General features: G+C 36.5%; 1 protein-coding gene and 1 long non-coding RNA gene across 4 annotated transcripts in view; one reads left to right on the plus strand and one right to left on the minus strand.

Moving 5' to 3' along the window:
- The window catches only part of HTR1F (5-hydroxytryptamine receptor 1F), a 116,110-nt gene that overhangs the window by 50,418 nt on the left and 41,431 nt on the right, over nucleotides 1-24,261 (minus strand). Inside the window, exon 2 of one of the 2 annotated variants that reach the window (XM_005017651.6) lies at nucleotides 12,161-12,275. The exons of the other annotated variant lie outside the window; for it this stretch is intronic. The gene's annotated coding sequence lies outside the window, so the exon portion shown is untranslated. The remainder of the gene's footprint in view (nucleotides 1-12,160; nucleotides 12,276-24,261) is intronic. 2 annotated transcript variants of the gene reach the window in all.
- LOC106016451 (uncharacterized) overlaps nucleotides 1-24,261 on the plus strand; it is a 104,810-nt gene that overhangs the window by 42,258 nt on the left and 38,291 nt on the right. The gene's annotated exons all lie outside the window — the stretch shown is intronic.

A 24,261-nucleotide genomic window follows, 5' to 3' on the forward strand; every position in this document is an offset into this window, starting at 1 on the left:
TTCCCCTTTTGTCCTGAGGATGTTCTGCCCTTGCACTGTGACTACATCATCTTTTTGCCTCCTATTTTACTTCAGATCTCTGATCCTCTTATTACCAGTACGGTACATGTATTTAAATTATCTCCCATACAATGCGACAATTTCTAATAGGGGAAAACCAAATATGAAAGCCTGGAGAGTTTTATGCCCAAGCCTGCTCCAAAACAATAGTAATGACATGAGGCAGCACCACATTTATGCCCCTACAAAAACAGTCTTTGTATGTTCAAATTCTTATGCCCTAAGCTATAACACAGTCATATAATACAAACATTGTAGCTGTGGTCTAAAAACACTGCTCTGGCAGTCTAGGACACTTAATGGTCTTAATGTTTACCTGAAAAAAGCACATGGTAAGAATAATAGGTAATAACTTTTCCTGATGGCACAAGGGTGAACAGCCTGAGTGAAAATGTCAGAGAAGGAATATAAGCTCAAATCAAAGATTGCTTTGTCCCTGAATCACGGCTCCAGGATAGCCCACTACAAAGAAAGAAAAAAAAAAAAAAAAAAAAGGCAAACAGATCCTATAGGTGGTAAGCCTGGCACTATTTTCGCTGATGTCTGCATTCAATTAGGAAGGAGCAATCTTCATGCAGGGGCTTCCCATGGAAAGCATATCAGAGGAGATTGGTCCATGGTTCAAACCTGCAAGGCTTGTTGACTTCAGTTCTTGTACTATCTATGAGTAAAATGGGTTGCCTTGATGCACTGTGCCTTCCAAGACCACCATTTTATTCTGGCTACTGGGCTGCAAGCCATTATCACTAAATCTTGGTTTGTGTTAATTCTTAGCTCTGCCAAATAAGAGGATGATGAGAATTAAGAGACAGAAAAGTGTCCCAAGTGTATGCTTATGGAAAAGTGTAGCAATGAAAGAAGTGCAGGTAGCACTCTGTTACCCTCCTGGTCTACAACATCATCTACTGACTTTTCAGGAATCTCTGGAGTGGGTATGGTGTCTGACTATGCAGCAATCTTCAATGTATTTCTTTCCATGATTTTAGTTAGGTATTGTCATGTGGTCCCTTTGCTCCAGAGGATGTGCCTGAGCAGTGCACATACAAGAGCATCTACACCTGCTAGTTTGGGGGACATTGTTCTTTTGCTGGTGTGCTCCACACAGTTTCAATGTAGGTTCAAGTGCCTATTCTACCATTGTAACATTTTCATTTTAAAGGTAAATATTCAAGGCAAGATGTCTGCTTATTCACTGTGGGGAATGAAGTATTGCACTGCAGGAATATCTTAAACTGGAATGGGAATTCCTGCTTTCCCTTAAGTGGTCTCCCTGTTAATTTGCACTGATTTGCACATTGCTGGCAATTTTTGGCTGCAGTACCAAGTTTCCTGTCCCTGTAGAAGTTCAATATGTTTCCCTTTGTCTTCTCACACACTACTGAACTCTGGCTTCCCACCCCTGCTCAAACACTTGCTAATGGGGTTGGTTTTGAAAAGGAGTAACCACAGAGTGGGCAAGATCAACTGTTCCGAATGAAAGCAGAATTTCAAATCAATGGGGAGATCAACTTTGCTGTGCTTTCCTTTGGAAAGTAACATTAACTGTTTTTCAGTGATAAGAATCACCTCTATAGTAATAAAGAGTAAGAAAATAATAATCATGAAGATATTAATAAGAGCACTTTTTAAATGTGTGTGTGTTTTGGAGTGAGATGTTTAAACAGCACCTCAAGTTTATCTTAACTATGGTTGATGAAAGTAGTATTTCTCTTTAGTATGAGTGGGTGGTGTTATCTATTAACATAAGTTTGAAATCACACTGCAACATTTAAAGTCTATTTATATGTGAAAGACTAACAAGTAGATGAGTGAATGTAGGTCAGAGGTGAGTTAAAGAAAATGGTAATAATAACATGTGGCTACATGGGCTGGATAAGAAATTTCTGATGTCAGGATTAGGAAAATAAATTGGCGTCCAAGTAGACTGCGGATTCTTGTAGCAGAACAAAATAACAAACATTATGACTGAGCTTTACAGCACTGTGGGCTCCCTGCAAAACCTCATGTTTCATCTCGGAGACATATTCAAATATCTACCACTTATCCTTAATAATGCTTTCAGGGCATACCTGATTGAATTGTTTTAAAACAAACAAACAAAAAACAAAACCCCCCAAAAAAACAAAACAAAAGCACTTGACCAGATGGTTTTAATGTGTCCAGACACCGTCTCACAAAGGACCATAGATTGTTTCCATAAATGACAATTTAACTGTCAAGATTTAATTAAGAAATGAATATGAACCTTGGGAATAAACAGGATATTCTGTGGGTGTTGGAAAAAGTGGGCAGTCTGATATGACAGGGGCTTAAGAATTGCATCACTGACATAGAATTGTCCTCCCAACAGTGATCAGGGACAGGACTGCTCAAAAAATAAACTACCAACCTCAAAATATTCACCATAAATACAAAAAATGATATTTTCATATTGTTCTCATTCTTACACATTGTTCACATCAACCACATTACACAGTTGGTTGTTGATTGTATCAACCTGCATATAGCAGTCCTGGAAATGCTGGGAAAAGGACACAGAGCTTATGGAACTATAAAATCATAATTTCCCTGTACACTGTTCTGCTACTGTGAAAATTATATACTTCTGATGCCACAATCCTATTACAAGTGTAGGGAAAGAGGGGCTGCAACAGCAAATTAAGTTATGATTATTATATCTCCTGAAAATATATAACAGGCTTTGTCTGATACAGGGTTTGTTTTTCCTGTACAAAGGAGCTGTCTGAAAGGCAGCAGGGGAATGCTTATTCTTAAATTATAGCAATTTAAATAATATTTGTATAAGTATGCATGTACATATGTGTTATTAATATTAAAAAACCTACTAAAGCTGACATAAAAGTCAAGTTTAAATTGAAATTGAAAATAGTGAAGCCTAAAGTATAGCTTGACATCATTCATTAACGCACTCATACAGATTCAGTATTGTTTCTGCTGTAAACCTAACATGTTAAATCTAATCAGTATTTACTGTACTATATCTGAAGATAATAAGGAGGGTGCATTATCTATTTTAGTAATGCAAGACTCATTTTAGCTGTCAAAAGGTTAGAGTCAAAGATATACAAAAGAAAATCTTCTCTGAGTGAAGTCTAAAGGGACATTTAATTTGTTTCTGTTCCATTACTTCAGAAAAAAAAATATTTTGAAGTGTATAATGAGTCCATGTAAATGGTAATTTTCTGTGGTAATTTCTAAAAGCTTTTTAAATAAAGCTATTATTATTATTTAAACCATAACATTTTTTTTTTTTTTGTGTCAGTGTTAAATTGCCTCTGTGAAGTTGTGACAGACTTGTGCTTGAAATATTAAATATATATAATTTTCAGGGCTGTAGCTGTATTGGCTGGTCCCAGATATTTATTATAGGGAAGGCAAATCCTAAGTTTCATAAAGTTCATGAATTTTAATTTCCACTCCTGATTTGATTATTTGAAGATAAGTCACTTCATTTAGATCTGTTTAGAGATGAAATGTGCAAGCAAAATCCTCTACTCTGCTTTTTGCACTCAACATAATGCATATTCAGCTTACAAGGCCCAAAGTAACAAATTCTTGCTCTAGCTATGCAAGATAAATTAGAGAAATTCTACTGGAAGCAGTGAAAGTATCTGCAAGCACATTTTTAATAACCCAGGCCATGTCCTATTGCAGAATTCATGAGGCTATGCAGTTATTAAAACTGCAGTATTCATTGCCACAGGATACTGAAGCAGTCAACAATATAAATAGATTGGAAAAGGATGGTGACAGATTCATGGAAAAAACACCAACACTGGTATTGAACATGATGACTCTATATGTAACCTCCATCTCAGGAACTTTAAAGCCATTTTCAACAGGACTGTCCCAACGTGGCTGTATTAGAAGCTGTCACTAAGGTCTGACCCAGTACCAGCATACTTGTTGGGTGTCAATGAAAGGAGCCCATATATTGACATGGAAGATTGATTGATTTTTTTTTAATTTTTTTTTCCAAGTTCATTCATAGTAGTAGAATATAAAAGACTTAACAGACTTAATGTTCTGTTTAGTGTTGTAGGATCCCTGCATTCAAGCTGGAAAGCTTTTGCCAGATGGTTAATAGCCTGAAAGTATGCTTTTAGCCTTGGAAAACCAAGCTTAAAAGTTTTCCTCTCCCTAGTTGATTTGTTCTGCAGCAAACAAATGGTGTAGTTTGGGATGATGACAGACTGAATTCAGTGTCATTGTCTTAATTATGGAGATGAAAAGCATAGTTGCAGCTGAGAACTCAGAAATATCACCTGCAAGTTGTAGTCACACAGCTGTGAAAAAAGTAGCAATTTCCTATTTAGTGATGGTTTTGTAGCATGGATAGTCAGTGGCCTCAGGCATTTCAATCCTTCAGCATCATTGTTTGTTTCACTTGGCTCTGCTTTAAGTTTTGCCTTTCTTCAGTTGAGAATAGGTGAGAGGGAGAGTCATCATAAAATTATAACACTGTTGCACCAGAGCTCACACCACACTGAGGTATAAAAGCTGTCACTTAACCAAAGTCACTGTGTGTGTGCATCTTGTGAGTGAATAACTGAATGAGAGATGACAGTCAGCAACTTAGCTTAGCACTTAAGTTGAGTTCAAGGTACAAAAAGTCTAAAAAAAACCACACACAAAAAAAAAAACACACACAAAAAAAAACAACACTAAAAAAATCTAAATTCTTAAAAATCTAAAATCTAAAATGTTTTGAGTTTTCATTTAGGTCTTAACATAAGCTCAGGTACATGGATACTTCCTAATATTCTGCAGAATTATCAGTTTATCTTACAAAAGGGAAAGTCACAAACTATGGCATTTTTTCCACAGGTGAAATATCTAAGATATCAAGGAATATGTTTCCAGTATTTTGCAGATCAGAAGGCTAACTTCCTTGAAGTAGTTATGGATATATTTTATGCTTCTAATAGGCTGTGCACGTTTGTGCTTACAATGCAAGTGACTGCAATCCAGATACCAGAACCTGCAGCTGCAGCAAGGCACCAAAACCCCAAACAAAGCTCTTACAAGCCCTCCTATTCTGGAGGTTGCAAACAAAATGTAGAGAGCATGGTGTTTTCAAATGCATGCGAAGTTGTTCCCTGTGTCCCCCAGATCTTTGGTAAATCTATCATTGCAACTGGAAAAATCCTTTGGAACTACTGGGATGGAAAGACAAGGGAAAGCTGGAAAGGCTGTAAAATAAGTGTCACCCTGGTGGTTTGAAGTGAGGCAAAAAAGAGAAGTCACTCGGATAGAGATAGGGATTTTTCATGTGCAGTTCTAGTCACAGTTATGATAGTAGCTACCACTGAAGTTTTCTATTAGTGTGGTTTAATGTACATTCAGGCTAAGACTGTTAGCAGTGCACTGTGCTGGCCCATCTGCTTTTCAGACTGAAGTGAGTTTGTTCTTAGTAAAGGTGACAGTCATTCTCTTTTCAAAGGCCTTGAAGCCATAACCAGCTTCGCGTCCTTACGTATGACAAAAGAACTCCTGGGTACAGGAAGTATGTATAAGATAAAATTGATGTTTGCTGAAGTATTTTTTAGGGATGAAAGTTTACAACTTAAGGTGCATTAAGATGGAAGGCAGATGTAAACTATGAAATCACTACAGAAGTGGATTTTAATTGCCTGGTATAACCGAACAAGTTTCTGAAGGGTTTTAAACTGTTAAAATTTTGTCAAACTAAGCAGTACCACAATGATTTTCAAAAATATTTTTTCCAAAGCATTCATTTTTCCTATTTATACTGAAATCTCTTTAGCAAAGGGACCATTTACTACCGTATGTTTGTTCAGTACAAGATGGGTATCTAGGCATGATTACAATAACACAATTAAGGACAAATAACCACTCCAGGATAATTCTATACAGTGTAGTAGATAGACATTTGTATTCATGCTCTTGTACCTCAGATATAGTCATGACTTATGCAGTACAGCAATTCATTAAGCCACTGGTTAGAATCACTGAGTTACACTGAATAAAATCCCAACTTTGAATGCTTATCTGCCGAGCCTTTCAAAAGAAAATTTGCTGAGCTTTGCTGTACTAACTGTTTCTACAATAACAGACTTTATTTTAATTCAACTAGACATATTTAGGTGATGACTACTGTGTTCAAAGAAGGACACAGATTTATCAAAAATATGGTGATTAAAATTACTTTCAGAAACACATTTTAAAACTGTGGACAATTTCCCCCATTTATTTATGAAAGTATTTATTTTATCAAAATATTGATAACTTTTCTTCCATTAGCTCCAAGTGTAATTGACCCTATTCATTTGTAGCTAAAATTGTCCTCTCTGGAGTCCACTGACTGAAACAGAATTACAATTCATGAAGGTTCAGCTGATGTAATCTACCTCAGCTATAACCTAAAGAAGTAACATAATTCTTACAATACATGATAATAGAAGCAATTGGCAGAGGTCAGCTTTTCAGATATCTTGTAAAAATGTAATTAGGTTTAATCTTCTGATAGGTCTTCTTCTGCCTCAATGTCTGTACCAAATTTGGGGATTTTCTAATTGAAGTGCACATCTACGTGACTTTGTTAACTTCAAGTTATAAGGTTCCAGTATAATTAAAATAACCTCAAAGTCAAATTTAACATGTAGGATTTTTGCTAAACTTTTTGAATGAACTCTATAGTATGATAGCAAAACACATTTTAAATGATCAGTTCTCCTGAATAAAACACCACCTTCCCCACCTCCCCCCAAACAAACAAACAAACAAACAAGATGCTAATGTGTCTAGGCTATTATTTTACATTAGTGAGGGCAAAGGATATGTCAAAATGAGGCCTTTCTATACATAATTCCTATCTGCATTGCAGTTTTCCATTTCTAAATCCTAACTTTTTTTAGGATGACTCTGTTAAGCTCACATCACTTTGTTAAATCACATGATAACTCCTTGTAAAGCTGTCAAAAACTAGATCAGTGTGTATATATATATATATATATATATATATAAAATGCAGATGCAGAGGTCAGAGAAGAAGATGGCAAGAAAGTTGAAATGAATTCTAGTTTAATGCTGAGGAAAAATATATGCATACCAGCATTGTTGCTGTCTACAGACTCCAAAAATTGTTTTAGTTGAGCTATCTACAATTAGAGAAATGATAACATTTACATGATGACTTACTGTATGAGCATCAATTTAGTTACCTTTCAGTTTGACAGACTGCTATAAAACAGAAAGATGTCCAGCAAGGAAGTGCGCAGAGACAAAATTGGCACAAGCTGTGTATCAGATATGAATTAGTTATATAGTGAGATGATAAGCTTATGCCTCTGTTTTACTGGAGGTGCTTGTATTTGCTAACAGGGAAGTGAAGTATTTCATGACCTTGAGGTAACAGAGCATTCTTGCTTCCTTTATGTGGGTAGCAATATGTGAGCGTGATAGACTGACACTTAAAATCTGCATTATATTGCCATTTGGAAAGGATATGGGACCAGAGAGATGTCTTGCATATTTTAGAAGATTTTGTGAGCCCAAAAGACTTTCTAACTTCATAAGTATTCAGTGTGCACTACTATGGATCCCAGCCTTAGAGCAATCTCTGTAACCTCTGTGGCATTGCAAAGGTCACTGGATTGAGGTGTCTGCTGGGAGCCTGTGTAGTAAAGAACATGCCAGCTCTGAATACCTAAGGGTTAAGCATCATGGAGTACCACAGATGTTAAACTCCATGAGATATCCTCAGCTGAGGTACAGATGAACTTGTATCATGTCTGTATATTGTCCAGCAACAGCCTGAAGGATGCTCTAACCACTATTCCGAAAAGTTCAGGGTTTTCAGTAAATTAGTTGCGTTGTTTTCAGCTGAGAGAAAAAACAAACAAACAACAACAGCAACAAAACCCTACAAAGCACACACCTGTAAGATTCAAAACTGAAGATAAAAAAATATAATTATGACAGCTTATTGTCGGATGTGTATGTCCTAGCGAAGAGCTTATTTATCATGTGTTGTTATGGACCATTCAGACTAGGTAATAATGAACACCTCATAAGATCCCAAACAATAATAATAATAATAACAAAAATTGAATTTATTCAAAGACAAATAGATTGTGAATATTTACATGGTTAACAAAAGAGGAACTGACATAACATAAGCCTACCCGATATTGAAAGATGTTAGTGCTTAATGCATTGAAGAACAGGTTCAGGAGTAGTGAGTCTTTTTGGAATACTTCTGATGTAATGTATTCAAGAGACAAAGACTTACCAGCTAACTGCTATGTATAGAGCTAGCTTCAGTTTTGACCTTATTGAGGTTTAAGAAATGTATACAGATATGCTAGTCTACAAATATGGTAGCAATTACAATGATAAATGCTGGTAAGTGCCTTTCTCCTTCTTGCCAAAAACTTACTCAAAATCTTTTATCAAAATGTACAATTGAGTACATTGGTGGTGGCATTTTGATTTGTATCTACTGCCAAAACAGTGCATCTTTCAGATAAGATTTTCATGTGTTACTTTTAATAATAATGTTTAAAACTAAAAGACTGCTTTCACCACAATAACGAAGCAGAAAAGCCAAGAAAATAGGTGTGTGTCTTAGCACTGAAATTCATTAAAATAAGAAAAATCTATGAAACGATGATAATGAGAAACATTGGAGTCTCAGAGTGGACAATATGGAAAACAGAGATTGCTTTTATGGCTTGCTGCATGGGGAGTCTCTTTTATTCTTTTTCAGATCTTTCTCTCTCCCTTCCCGATTATCCCCTCTCTGCACCCCCTTTTTTAGATCTAAAGAATAAAAGAAAATTAAGGTAACTCAGTTACTTTTTCACTGTCGTAGACATACAGGATTTTAGTAGGGCAAAAACAAGGTCTGGTGGAAATATAAGGAATAATACTTTATCTTGTTTATGTAAAGATTAGTATTAATTATTACCTTTATTCCAGTGCTAAGAAACAAATAATTATTTAGTAATGACTAACACCAAAACCTAAAGAAGGCAATTTGTTGTAATCAAGATATTCAGGTTTCTAATGGCCTCTATTTAATTTTCAGATTGTGTATGTGTTATCTGTATTCATCTTAGAAATAAGTTGTCCTTATAAAACCTGTTTTTAAAAGAAATGTTCAATGAGGTGCAGTCTTTGTTTTTCTCATTAAAGTATTTTTACCTTCTCCAGAATATAATGAATTTGTATAGCAAACGCTATTGAGACAAATGCTTGCCTTTCAATTGCATTTCCTTTTCTTGCATTGCTTATATTATTTCTTTTCTTCAGCAAAGCAGCCCAGTATTAAAAAGTGGCACTAATGTGATCTACATGATACTATTGTTTAGTATCTATATGACACTAGGTTAGATACTAGTATTGATATGATACTTTTCTGTGTGTCTGCAGCACTGTGCTGATTTTCTTGACAGACTGTGGGATGTTAAGAATACAGAGGGATTGCAGGGGAAGCTGATACACTGCACACATCTAACCAGAGACAAGTTTTATAATTCTGATATCTATCTCCATTGAATTCTGTTTACTATGGAAAGACAAAAGGCTCTGCCTGGGACAGAGCCCTTTTGCTGTTGGAGCACAGATGGTATGAAAGTGCTTTATGCGACACAAACTGTTACAAAACATTCGGTGCAGTAAAATGCATTGCTGAGACTTGTCTTCTTTAAGCTGCTACTCTGTCACGGTCTTTTGCAAACTAGCATACAACCAGCTAGCTCACTTCCATCATAAAAAAAAAAGGGGGGGGAGGGGGGAAGCATCCTATTTATTTGTTTATTCTTTCCTTCCATTATCTCCCATCAGATAGTTTCTCTCTATAATATCACCTCAGATATTATAGTAGAAACACTGAATAGACAGAATTTCTCTTCTACTAGATATAAAAAGAGATGAGTAGTAAGGAAGAAAGTATATTCTAAAAAAAAAGGTAGGAGAAAAGGAAAGAAGATTTCAGAGCAAACATTCATCACACTTGGGTCTGCTGAACTTTCTGGATACAGTATGAAACACCTCCTTTCCCATGTTATAGTCAGAGCTGTCCCAAAAGGTTTTAATACCTACAGTTGGTTTGGATGCTGCTAATTTTCATAGCTTAAGAGACCAGTGTTTTGCACAGTCTGGTAGGCAACTCATAGGCTAAAACTCTGTTAGAGACAAAGAGCATCAACTACCTTGCTGTTTTCCTGACACTTTGATGATAATTCTACCTTCTACCTGTAATGTTTTTCTCTTGATTTATGATTTGTGTGCTCTTTAGTCCTTGTTTTAAAAGATAAATTAATGAGGTCACAGATCAGAAAAACATTGGAAAGTAGCATAGAATCATCTAGGCTGGAAAAAACTTCTAAGATTATCAATCACAACCATCAACCCAGCATGGCCAAGTCTACCACTAAACCATGTTCCTAAGCATCACAACTACACATCTCTTATTGGTTCATCCATCTTTGAATTTGGCAGTTGGAGCAACTGCTGCTCAAGGGAAAGTCCTGCTTAGAAGTATAAAATCATACAAGTTTGGGAACTTTTTCTTTCTCTGTGCATTCTTCATGGTGGCTGGAAGGGCTTGTAAAGGCTGAAAATGGTCTGTATTGTGACAAAACTTTCACTAAAATCTGTATGTTTAATTAAGATTAGCATGTATCAGTTAGAAGCCTTTCTTATTTTTTGTTAATTTTACAGTTATCCACAGTGACACTTTTTTAATTGTCCTATTATTACAAGCACAACAACTTTCTTTGCCTCTTTTGCTGTGAATAATAAATTTAAAGAGCACCTTGACTAATCTTTCATACACCCAGGCCATAGACAGAGCCCTGAGATGTCGGGACTCTAAACTTCTGTAGATAAAAGTGAGGGTAAGGAGTGCCGAACATCTGAAAATGTCAGGCTTGTCTGTAGCGTCTGTTTCTTCTTCTATCAAAAAAGTAATGAGAGAAAATATCCTGAGAAGGATTTATTAGAATGTCGAATAGTTGAACATTTCTTTTTTCCCTCTGAGCATATGCAATTTTCAGGTACAATTATGAGTGATCATACTTAATATACATTTGTTCACAATTGATTGCTGAAGATTTTAATTTGTCTCTTGTTCCTTTTTTATCCAGACATATCAATATTAAGTGTCAGTATTGTCTCCTGGCACAGTCGCAGGAAGTTTTACCCTTCTGTTTTTAAATGCTGTTGTATGTAAGCCAATTTAAGGTGTTTTGTGAATTGGTATCATTAAGCTATTGTATTTTTACTGTTAGGGAAAACAAGGATTTGGGGATTTCATTGTTGTTGTAGGGAAGCTACATTTATGTATTATAGGAAAGGTCACTTTGAAAAACTGTACATAACAAAAACAAGCATGCAGTGGCATGAAATGACCACTGGACAGCACAAAAGTGAGAAAAATTTCACAACACATCTTCACGATGAGCTACCATCAAAAGATTTTAGGGTTCATCTAGGCAAAGAGATCTTCAGTTAAGCAAAATAATGAGTGCTGCTGTGCTTTTCATAGTCAAAACGTCCTACAAAAGTTAAGCCTTTAAAATACGTCTCTGAAGTGAAGCGTTATACTACTACCAATTTTTTTTTTATTTTCTTTCCCTGTGTTGAATATTTAAATGCCCAAGGTTGCAGAGAAGGTTGGTTAGATCTAGGACTACAGACTGCAAGCTTCTCCTGCAGTGCCTGAACTCAGACTGCACTAGATGTTCTTCACTTATTTATAGTCCATTGGTCACCACCTTCCTTTTCTCAAACTGATTGTCTTTTAAAACTTCTCCCTATCAGGTCTACAGATTTCTGTTGCACTGAGTGTGCTGACATTGACCAGTTAAGGCTGCCATAAGACTGTATGTCAACCCTTACTGGGCAACATTTACCTCTTCAGACCCCTTTCTCTCCTGCATTATCCTACAAAAAGATCGATTTTAGAGCTCAGAAAAACTCTCTATTGAAAATGCTTTACAGTGCCTTGATGGAAGATCCAATTAAACAAGTTTGATCCAATTAAACAAGTATAGCCCTCACGAGAGAGCCCCCATAGAACCTCTACATATGAAGATGGAAAGTGACTCACCATTTCCAACGTTTGCATTAACCTTGGTAAGACAGCCTCTATGCCAGGAGGCCCGGGGAGGGGAGTGGAAGTAGGAATTGCATTACCCTTAGCAATACTGGATATTGCCAAATACCTGTGAGAAAGCAAAATGGCATAAATATAGACTTCATAAGTGACGGTGAGAGAGATCTCTATTTCAGAGGAAGAAAATTGTCTTTCAGAAGTGTTAAACTGTAATTTGCAGGATTTATTCAACTAACTGGTGATGATTTTTTAAAAGCTTAGAGGTTAGTGTCAGGAAAACACCACAGAGTTCATATAGCAACATAGCTGGTAATATCTGAAGTTCTTTTTAACGAGCTAATGACTAGTAAAAACCTTGTTATTCCAGAAATCAGCTCCACTTGAGGAGCTCAAGAAATTGAAGAAAAATGACTTAGTTTTAGTTAAGAGGTTGGTTTAATTGTGAATATAAGATATTTAAAAGGCTAATGTGCTTGAAATGGAGCGGATGTCAAAGGTAGTTTTTATTTCAAAGTAGAAGACCAGTCAACGAGGCAAAAGAGCAAAATAAAAGAAAAAAAAAAAGGAAACTAATATTTTTTTCAGACATTATCAAATAAGATGGTAATTTATCCATAATATAATTCTACTAATGCTTGACCATGACTTGGTACTAGATGAGTTCCCACAGCTCAAAGCTCTCTGGGGCAGGTTATGAGGATGGTTACAGTCCTGTTTGTTGTACCATCTTCATGATGTTATAGCTTAGGCCAGTCTAGGCAATAGCACTGTTTCCTGAGGTTGTCAGTGCAACTTTGGGAAATATGGGTTTCATTATTGCTAAAGAAAAGGCAGTGGCCTCATGACATTCGGGAAGGTTCCCAACAAATCGTGAAATATAACATCGGTCTAGTATGTGTTGAACTATCATGGAAAAGTAAAAGATATTTGTTTTTGTTTGTTTGTTTGTTTGTTTTTAGTTTTAATCTATGCTACTGGTAGATGCATTAACCTTCAAAATGTAACTTATTGGCTGTAATAATAGAGTTTAATTACTAAAATGAGTGCCTGTGCTTTTCGCCTTTTCCCTCATTCTTGGCATACAGATTTCTCTATCTCTAGGCAAGGCCAGTAAGCTGAGAAGGTGGGTGGCCAGTATGAGCTACTATGGGAAGAAGAGTGCTCAAGTGCAGTTCTAAAGAGAATAATGATGTACTTGACTGTTTCTCATTAAACATTTGACAGATGATCAGCAACGACCGATCAAGACAGAAGCAAAGTAGTCCTCCTGCCTGTTTTTGCTTGAAAGTTGTTACTGTAAGCATTATCTAAATCCTTTTTCCTTCATTGCATTGCATTGGATGTGGCAAAACTACATTCTGTATAAGAATGTAAAAGTCTACTAGACCTGGGATAATTTTAGGGGTATCTTATAATACTCAAAAGGGTTTCTGTCTTTCAGATACTGTCCTAAGAAGTAGGAGTGGAAGATGACTTCTAGTTCCTGTTTGAGACCTTACATGCAGAGTTTCATTCCAAGTTAAGAAATTATAGTTAACAGAAAGTAGAGGTTGCACTTAGATACCTTGGAGATTGTTTGTTTTCCTAGAGAAATAGAAGGCTCTGTTCTTTGCCAAACTCTAGTGGTTTTTGTGCCAGCCTCCATTTTTTCAGCTAGCTGGCTCTTTGCACTCAAACCCTTACCAAAATTGCTCCCCTTTTCTCTCCTGAACCTGTAATGCAAAAAGCAATATTTTAAAAAATATGTGCACTTAGCAGTTGAGAATTTCACAGCTGGCCCACCACCCACTGGACATAATTCTGGCCCAAATGAGGAATGCATGTCCTCTGAAGTGAAACTTGAAGCCATGTGTCCCCTTCAAATCAATATTTGCACTTGTTATCTAGACATTCTTGGGAAGGCAGAGCTACAAGCTGTCTACCAGGTCTTGCTAAGACCTTTTCTGTAGGAGAGAGGAGAAGGTGGATGTGGGAATCCTTGTTAGTGATAGAGTATTATGAATGTAGCTGTTTTATCTTCCATCATTCCGGCTTAATTAAAATGTTAAATACCCTGGGATAAGGACCTAGAAGTTCAGCATGTATACTGAACAAATCTCTCCTAGCAGAATTCTACCTAGCCAGCAAGTATAGTCTACATGGGATTATGATTTCTTCTAGCTTTCTAGAAGAAGAAACAGCTGAAGAAATAAGTTATGTTCAAATAGTAGCTGAGGCTATCTTTGGAATAGTGATTCCTATAAACTGATAATGGAGAGGAAGACTTTACTGCATAAATCAGGACTTCTGGGGCCATTGATAAGTAGTTTAAGTAGTTTACAAGCAGAGTATTTTTTTTTTATTTTTAATTTATTTTATTTATTTATTTATTTTTTTTTGTAGCAGAACATCCACATGCAGAGGAAAAAAAAAAAAAAAAAAAAAAAAAAAAAACAGGAAATTGCCCCAAATTGTATGAATTAACAGTTTCATTTAATAAACAGATGCCAAGCTTTTAACTGATGAGTGGGGTTGTCTTGCACATACCAGGACTTAATATTTATAATCATAGACCTATGTTTTACCCAATATAAAAACATTTCACATCTGCTCAAAATGCCAATGATCTCAATTTATGCATAGCGGCAACTGCTTTTAAGGAGGTAGATCCTGCAACAGAAGTAATTCTGGACCTGGCTTCATCTCTGAAGCATATTCATTACTTCTCTTGCTTTTCAAACTTCACAATTCTTTTGCTTCAGGTCTGAATGTTTATTACCTCTTGTTGAAGTCTACCTGTAACCAAAAAGCAGAGCTATCAATTCCAACTCTTTTGTCCTAGTAATGGCATTGATATTATGAGGGCTTTGATCTTGTGAAAAACAATATAAAATGTCCTCTGAAATGCGTGGATTATTTATTTATTTATTTATTTGTGTGTGTTTATGGTTAAAAATAGCATCTGCAATAATTCCATGACAAAACTAAAAGTGCCTTTCTTATTCTGTGGAGGATGCTAAATCTGACTTTTAAAATAAAGACAAGATGTGCTAAGATAATTATTGGAAAAAATCAGCTTTACATGAATTTGACAGCTGTTTTTAAAGCTGGCAGCACCATTTGTTATAGTACAGAAGACCTAGGTTCAAAACCACACATGAGGTTTTTTATTCTCAAAAGTCAGCAGACACTGGAGGTAGCATAACAAAAATGACAGTCTTAGTGCAAAGAGAAACAGAAATCAATCTGTGATCTTGAACTGTTTGTTTTCCCTGTATAAAAGGGGCAAGGACTTAGAAGTAGATAATATGTCCCAAAATGACTTGATGTCCATAGCTGGATGGGAACTCTTTTACTCCAGATTTACAGTGACTGTATTGGATATGCCAGAAAATGATGGATCAGTACAGTTGTATAAATCCCAAACACACAAGTATAGCTTTTCAAAAACAACTTACAAAGCAGCCTTCCAGGAGAAGAAAAAGTCCACAGTAATGACAGCACACTGACAGTACAATAAAGAGGATTTTTTTATTCTAACTGCAGGGGTTGACAATGACCAGAGGGCAAATGCATAAAATAGGAAAGAAGAGCCTATGCTCAAATGTCATAAACTCCCTGCCTCAATTGAAAGAAAAATAAATGTTCTCAAAATGTGTTTACTTTGTATAGGCATAATAATAATAAAACGATAATTTATCTGACCACAGTAAGTATTTCTGAGCTTGAAGCTGAGGATTTGATGCTACATGACATTATCTGTGTATAAATAAATCCTTTTCAAATGTTAATTGCCATAAAAATAAATGAAACCTTTGACATCTGATGATGAGAAAGATTGCAGCAAAAATGAAAATGCCCAGTGAATGAAGGGTTAAGTGGGTAGATGGTCATCTTTGTGAGCAATTTTTGTTGACAGTTTTTAGGTTGTACAATTCAATTGTACAGCAAAGCCGATTATTAACTATTTCTATTATTACTGAAAAAGAATGATAGCAACTCCCAGGGATGACTATTTCTATATGAAATGAGATTTGCAGGCATAAATTGCATCCTCAAAGCAGATCTCAATCTAATCTCAATATTTATTGAGATACTCGAATCTCAATATTTAGTTCTAAACAAACCTTCCTTCAAAACTTTTATTACTTTTTTTTTTTTTTTTTTTTTTTTTTTTTTTCCCAGTTCTTCCTCTTATGCTATCAAATGCTTATGTTAGAAAGAAGGATTTTTGTCTGGAGTTTTTCTTCCCCAGATATTTCCCATGTGTAGCTACAATCCTCAAATGGCTTGTATAAAGAGGATTAGAACATGTCATCACTAATTGCAGATGAGGATTTAAAGCAGGGATGGGCAGGAGAAGCAGAAAGATAAGGTTGCCCCACCTGTCTTCATTTGTATGGCATGAATGTTTTCCTTCTACCTCTGCTGCTCCAGAAAGTTAGCCTGGCTTCCACATCTGTCATTATGTTATGGCAAAATAAAACAGATCTTTGTTGAACATAATGAAAAGCTAAATTTTCTATTGAACATCATTCCCAAAGAAAAATTTCTGCCATGAGGTCTACACAGGGTTAGTTGGTTCATGAAACCACAAGAAAAGGTGAAGATATAAATAAATAATAATAATTCCTGATGTAAAAAAAAGCTAGGTTGTAATTGTGGAATTATATTTTCCTGCTCCACCACATTTTTTTGGTTATGTCACTTTGCAGTGCTGTTGTTGATCTTTACATATTTCATAGGAGTACATGCTATGAGTATGGAAGTAGGAATGGTAATAAATACAAGACCCAATCATCTGCAAATATTACTGTTATTTAATGTCAACAACGGGTAGTAATTTAATTAATATATTTAAAGAATTACATAAATAGCAATAGAACAAAATTATGTCAGCTTGCATTTCCCTTTGTTTTGCTTCAAGACGAATCAATTATGAAACACAAATCAAAGTAATAGATACACATTTAAAACAATTTTGGGTCCCAGACATTAATTAACCATGACTGAGAGAACTTTCTCTCATAAAGATAAATGTTATATAATAAAGAACCTAAAAGCTCACATGTGAAGCCATGGACTACTTGGAAGGACACTTTATATCTTTTTATTAACCTTAACGTTCCTTGATGGGTTGAAGTCTAATGAGTTAAGGCAAAATAAGCAAGACCAAGTAGTCAGAGTTGCTTTGCTGTTCTCTGAATGGATCATTCCTCAGTAAACTGCATACACAGAGGAAAGAAGTTAATTCCCTTTAATTTACTTTAAAAAGGATTTTATTTATTTATTTTTTTTGTTCACAGCCTGCTTTCTTCAGACCTTGCAATGAGACAAAAAAGTGACTCAGCAGTTTCAAAATATGACAGGGCTGAGCCGGGGGAATTTAATTATCTTCAGACATTTAATGAAAAACCCAGATTTTTACCACAATTTTTCAGGACTTGTCTGTCAAACCTTGGCAGATCAGGAAACTGGAAAAGACTATTTCTTGATTAAGGCTGAGGAAGAGCTTGAAGTTGATTTTAAAGGAGAAAGGATGTTGTCGTTTCAATTTCTACCTTAATTACTAAAGATGAGGAAAAAAAAGAATAAAACAACCTCTTTGTCTAACCTATCAACAAAATTATAGCCAAAGTTTTACTTCTCTCTGTTCCTCCCATACCATATTTTGACCTTTTTGAGTGAAGAAAATGATTTTTATTTTTATTTTTTGGAAAGCAACCCATGATTTTAATTAAGAATTAAATACTTTGTTCTAAAAATGAAAGGAAAATAAAGTTTCAGTTATATTAAGTGGAGTTGTTGATGTAACAGTTTGGTTCTTGATCATCTGAACTCATGATGACCACTAGTATCTCTCTGTGAAAGCAATGTTACTAAAATGACTTAGATTCTTTTGGTCACTTACTCAGAGTACTTCCAGTGAGAATAGTACTTAATAGTGGACAAGAAACAGTTCACGAGGACAGTGCCTAGTATTTTAGAATTTGTATTTCTTGACTTCTTACATTTCTTGACTGGTATAAGAGGTATGATAAGTGTGCTGTCTCTCTGTGTGCTGACAGAGCAATGTCTTACATAACAGAAGTGCATGCCTTTTTAGCAGGCAGCATTTGAGTCCTATGTGCTAATCTTTTACCAGTGGTCATATAGCTCAACCTTTCTTGGAATGGTGCCTCTATTTTACTGTATAGCTGTTGGTGATGCAGGGCTTAGAGAAAGTTCTTGGAAAAAATAGTCTTGTTGCTAACTTTGTCTCCCAGTTAGTTGCCAAGCCACTGATAATGACTCTGCTCTGGGTTAATCTGTGCTAACAAAGTTAGAGGTATTGAACAACACAGTGGCTTTCCAAAGCCTACTTGGATTCTTTACCTGCTTTCTTTCCAGTACAGTTACTGCTCTGCAAATAGTCTGTGGAAAATTTCATGTGTGGGGGCATAGAAATGGCAGTGGAGCCTACTGAAAGTAGTATTTTTCTTCTGTAGAAGGCAAGTACATACGCTGTTGACCTAGCATAAAAGGTCTTGGGAAGCATTTCTATTATCTTTCACTGACTTGGATAGCTTTGTTTATGAGTATTTTTTGAAGACAAATTGCTTTGGCCAGCCTAAGCATGGAATATTTCCATCTTTCTTTGATCTGTTTTTCTGCACTGTTGGGTTGGCGTTAGAGCAAATGTAGAGAGCTGCTGCCAGGGTGGAGTACTTGAGCAGAATGCGACCAGAGTGGAAACTTTCCCCTAGCCAAAACAATTTCTCACCAGTTTCCTCAAAGTTGTGAGAATGTACCAGAAGGATACATCATGACAACTCATATGGATTAACACCAAATGCATATGTGTAAGTGCAATTATTGCTGTGAAAGAAAGATAAGATATGATTTGGGTAATTCAATTATGTCAGTCTCTACTCTATTTTCAAAATTGACTGGTATTTGTAGGGTCCCGATGAATACAGCTCAAAGTATGCCATTTTCAGAGGTACCATCTCTCCTTTCAAAACTAGATCTATTTAATGGTGGTGTGCAGCCAAAGAATTCCTCTCCATTCTGCTAAATTATATTTCACTGTGGCAATTTGAAGTCATACCCAAAAGCTGCAGCAGTTTAGAAAAATTAGCCAGCAGCCTGTCTGAGCTTAAATCTCAAGCCTAACCTTTTTATATGCAGTGATAAATCACTTGTTAACTTTCTACACAAAAGGTGTTTGTTGATGCAATTGAGAACATTATAGAGATGTTTGTAATTATATAAGGATAAAGTAGAGCTTCTTTTATGAAGAAATTATTTTTAGTGCTATTTAACTTAGGGAATTTTGAAAAGTGTGCATTAGTTATTTTTGCTCTGCACCTTAACGCTGCACAAATTGTGCTTGTTTCTCTCGAAAAGAGAGTGAAGTGAGAAATATCTAGCTTTCTTTTATGTTGAGGAGGCAAAATGTATCAAGTAGATTACAGATTTAGGTAAAGATGTCTGGATTTTATCTGAATTAAAATATTTTCAGGGACAAGCTTTCCAAGGTCTTTCACCTAATCATGTACTAAACCACATTCTTCTATTCAGTAAAAGTACCTATGCTTCACGTTTTAAACTAAACTTAATTGTTTAGTTTAAAATATTAAGTCTTAGAGCTCAAAAACCAAGTAATTCATTTTCTAGTGCCAAGTACATAAAATGCCCTCCTCTTCCTTATCCTTCTCCAGTTTAGGGAGGCCAGCTTAGCATTCTGCCTGTTTTTGAGTAAAGATGAAGCACAAATCTGAACTGGCATGGTTATTCCAGTTTAAGTCACAGACCGTTGCTGCTATTATTTCTTCTCAGACACAAACAATTGTCCATTCAACTTCAAACTACAGGCTACAAGTTCTTGATGGTTAACCATTTACTATGAGTAAAAACTGCCTTATTTCTCCTTTTCTCTATGGGCTACCTCACCTGTGACAGCTGAGACAACTGCACTATCTGCTATCCATTCTCTGTGGAAAAACTTGGAGTTTTCCTATGCTCTCTTTTACTATGAAAACTGAATACTTTTTTTTTTTTTTTCCTAATGTTAAGGATGCACCTCATCTGGTTTCTCTTTGCTTAAATAAATTCACAGGCACATGTTCCTCAGATCAGCCAGAGATCAGTATGCCTAAAGAAACATTTTTTTTTTCCTTGTTAGAGTAGGTGGGGGTACCTATGCACACTTGAGCATATCTTGGCAAATTCCAAGAAAAAGGTGAATGATAGAGTAACACCTTCTTTTTCTGAAGATTTCCCCCACTGTAAAGAAAGCTAGATTTATTTCATTTTATTAAAAATTATAGGCTAATATGGAATGGGAGTCAACATGTAAGCAAGGGATATGTCTATGATAACTGAAAATTTTTGCCCAAGCTAAGCCAACTTTGTTAAAATGTCTCTGTGCCTTAAGTCTCAGGCTTAGAGAAAAACACCTGCAGGTTTTTACCTTATGATTGACACTGTTGTGAATATACAGGGAAAAAAATTCAGACTCTCAAGATGTGCAAAGTTCCCTGAGTCTTATGTATCCGAATGCTACTCAGCTCCAAACTTCTAGATTAAAGTTCTAGCGTAGCAGCTGGATGCACATCAGCAGGTCTTTGCACTAGTAACAAATTCTCATGGAAGCTGGTGATTCTGATGAATCAGGCTTGCTGATGTGATCATAGTTGCTGGACTGGGGCCTGTGTCCTCCTTCAGAGAAGAATAAAACAACCCCCTACTGTCTCAACTCTTTCTCTGAGAGCTGTTTAATGTAGAAAAAAATGACTCCACAAAGCTAGCCTGTTGTGAAATAATGAGTTGCTGTCTCCAGTTTGTAATTCCTAGGTTCAGGCTGATGCAGCTGAACATTTTAGGGTAGACTTACCACTTCTCTGGAGCAGATGTATATTACAGAAAAATTGGGAATTTCAAGATATATCTCACCAATTTACTATATATAACACATGGGAGAAACTAAGCATTTAACAATAAGGAAAGGGAAGAAAGACAGAGCATTGCTGATCAGCCTACAAGACTTATAAAAGTGATATCACCTTATTAGAAACTTTTAGGACATAAAACTCATAAATTTTTAAATATATCTTGAAGAAGCTATACATTATAAATAGTAACAGTAGGTTAAACATATTAAAGGGATTAAGTAAATCTGTTGATTTGTTAATGGCAGAACACAAAATCTGTAACAAAGTGATAAATGTTCTTCAAAGTATACAAATAAAATGTTAACATTGCATTTTCTGGCATTACTAATGAATTAAACAGGTAAGCAAGAGAGGTCAAAAAAGGACAAGAGGATTGAATGAAGTGTCCATATTCAGTAGATGGGATAAAGACGGGCCCCTCGCTACAAGAAGGACATGGAGGTGCTTGAGCGGGTCCAGAGAAGGGCAACAAAGCTGGTGAGGGGCCTGGAGAACAAGTCCTACGAGGAGCGGCTGAGGGAGCTGGGCTTGTTCAGCATGGAGAAGAGGAGGCTCAGGGGCGACCTTATCGCTCTCTACAGATACCTTAAAGGAGGCTGTAGTGAGGTGGGGGTTGGCCTGTTCTCCCACGTGCCCGGTGACAGGACGAGGGGGAATGGGCTTAAGTTGCGCCAGGGGAGTTTTAGGTTAGATGTTAGGAAGAACTTCTTTACTGAAAGGGTTGTGAGGCACTGGAACGGGCTGCCCAGGGAGGTGGTGGAGTCACCATCCCTGGAAGTCTTTAAAAGACGTTTAGATGTAGAGCTTAGGGATATGGTTTAGTGGGGACTGTTAGCGTTAGGTTAGAGGTTGGACTCGATGATCTTGAGGTCTCTTCCAACCTAGAAATTCTGTGATTCTGTGATTAAATCTACTGTCATCAACTATAATTGATACAGGATTCCTCACTCCTTTACAGCATATGGAAAACAAATCTTTCATTGTCATCAACATCCATTTACACTACAAATGGTGGGAATGTACAGGTAATTGGAAAATCAGTCTTCAAATTCTGAACATTTGAAAGCGGAAAAAATAATTGATTCTAAGTACACAGTGCACATACAGAGGAGGATTAGCTAAATCAACTTTATACTGAAAATATGTAAATGCCTATAGAGCATATTGTTTGGGCTAAGAGTATATTTTCTCCTATATTTTTATGAGAAATCTATTGAACTCACTCCATCATAAATTATCCACCATTGTTTATAGACAATTCAAGAATTTGAAGCCAAGACTGGGTGCTGCAAAATTTCAGATAAAAGCTCTGTGGAAAGAGGACAATATGCAGACCATCTCACAGTTTCATATTCCCACAGAGAATAACATCTTTAAGAAAACTGGATGCATAATGAAAAAGCAGAGAAGTGTTTTCTCATTATTTTCCTCTCCTAAATCTCAGGCTCATGCCCTCCTCCTTGGCTTCTGAAGACACGGCTGTTTACTTGTCAATCATGAGCAATGCTTCCCATCCTGGAAAACCTTTTTCCCACCTTTTAAAATAGTTTTTGGAGTTGGAGCATGGTAGTTATTTAGACTAGAAGAAATAGGGTCTAAGCAAAGGTCATCTTATCCTGACTGGAGAGTTGAGGATGGACTACAAGCATGAGTATGCAGTAGAAAAATACTAATCGAGCTTTTTTTTTTTTTATGATGATGATGATTTTTTTTTTTTTTATGTGTCACATTTCAGGCTATCAGTCTTAGAATAGCAAAATCCCTAAGCAAGAAACTTTAAACAGGAATGAAACTATTGTTTGACGACAGGCACTGTTGTTTGGAACCTCTTTTAGCCAACGTAGCACCTGTCAAGACCTAGACACCTGATTGTGTGTTTTCAGAAATGTGTGATATGATAGTTGCTGTCACCTCCTGTGATGTAGAGAAGGTCTGGCACTAGCCCCAGGGTGTTTTGTTTGAAGACTGGGACTGCTCTGGGACTGCTCCTAGCAGTGCTGTCATCTCCATCTCTGCCAGCATCTGATCTGCTCGTGGGGACTGTAACATGGAACAGACCAGCCAAAGTGTGCCCTTGGCAGCTTATTTGCCTAAGAAGGAGTGAGATGAGCCAAGATCTTCCCCTGACCTCCTGGGCTTGTTCTTTTGGAGCTACCTCACCAGGGCAAGAGTTGCAACAATAAGAGAGGGATCCTGCTAGCCCTTAGCTGAAGTGTACCCAGACCTGAGTTTAGCTGAAGCCACTGGCTGCTGCTTGTACAGGACATTGATACCATCCTCCATCAGTTGGGGTTGAGTTTAAGGTAAAGGTTTTGGAGATAGGGAACTGCAGAGCAAAATCGGTTGCCGATTAGCAGAAGGGCAGTGGTGTGAGAGGGCAAATAGAGGAGAAATCATTCTGAATATGGTAAATGGCAAACAGTTAGGTGTATTTTCTGTGAGGTCATAGTATAGAGCATTACTTTTTTTGCTGAATTTTCTAGAAGCCTGAAGGGGCAGATTATACAGGTGCTCTGGCAATGGTGAGTGATTAATTTGTAGAAAACTGATTCCTGCACAGGGAGTTTGGAAGGCTTAAGATCTGAACAGGTAGGTTTTTGCAGCACCCTACTAAATCTGTGTGGATGTGACTTATATTGTTATTCACATAGATGATCCTCCTCCACCCCCCAATTAATTTAGAAATGACTAATTGTTTCTAGGAGGTCCCCAGACAAAGATAGGATTAGGGCTGTCTCTGCAATGGCCGTCTGAGGTGATAGGAAGATAAAAGTTTTATCGTTGAGTCTTTCAAGGCCATTAACTCAATAAAAGATGTCTGTTCTTATGTCTCATCATTAATTCTAGGTCAACGAATGGTTGCTACAGTGTTGCTAATACCAAGGTTGGCACTAGGACTAAGATTAAGGCACTGGACTGGAGATCAGAGAAGACTTTGTTGCTGTTAGACCTAGCAAGGCCTGTTATAACATAAGTTGTTGCTAGATGAAGCAATTCATTCTTGTAAGCACTGGGATGAGCATGGACTGCTGTGGTATCTATACAGTTATGTTTAGTTTAGGATTATGTTCATGTTTAGCAGATGAGAAAAGCCAAAGTGGAAGAGAGGAGTTCACTTCTTGATTATGCAGGGCAAGAAGAGTTTGGATGAGGAACGGTGAAGATGAGACAAATGGTTTA

The sequence above is a fragment of the Anas platyrhynchos genome, chromosome 1, assembly GCF_047663525.1.
Source record: "Anas platyrhynchos isolate ZD024472 breed Pekin duck chromosome 1, IASCAAS_PekinDuck_T2T, whole genome shotgun sequence".
In the NCBI taxonomy this organism is placed as follows: domain Eukaryota; kingdom Metazoa; phylum Chordata; class Aves; order Anseriformes; family Anatidae; genus Anas; species Anas platyrhynchos.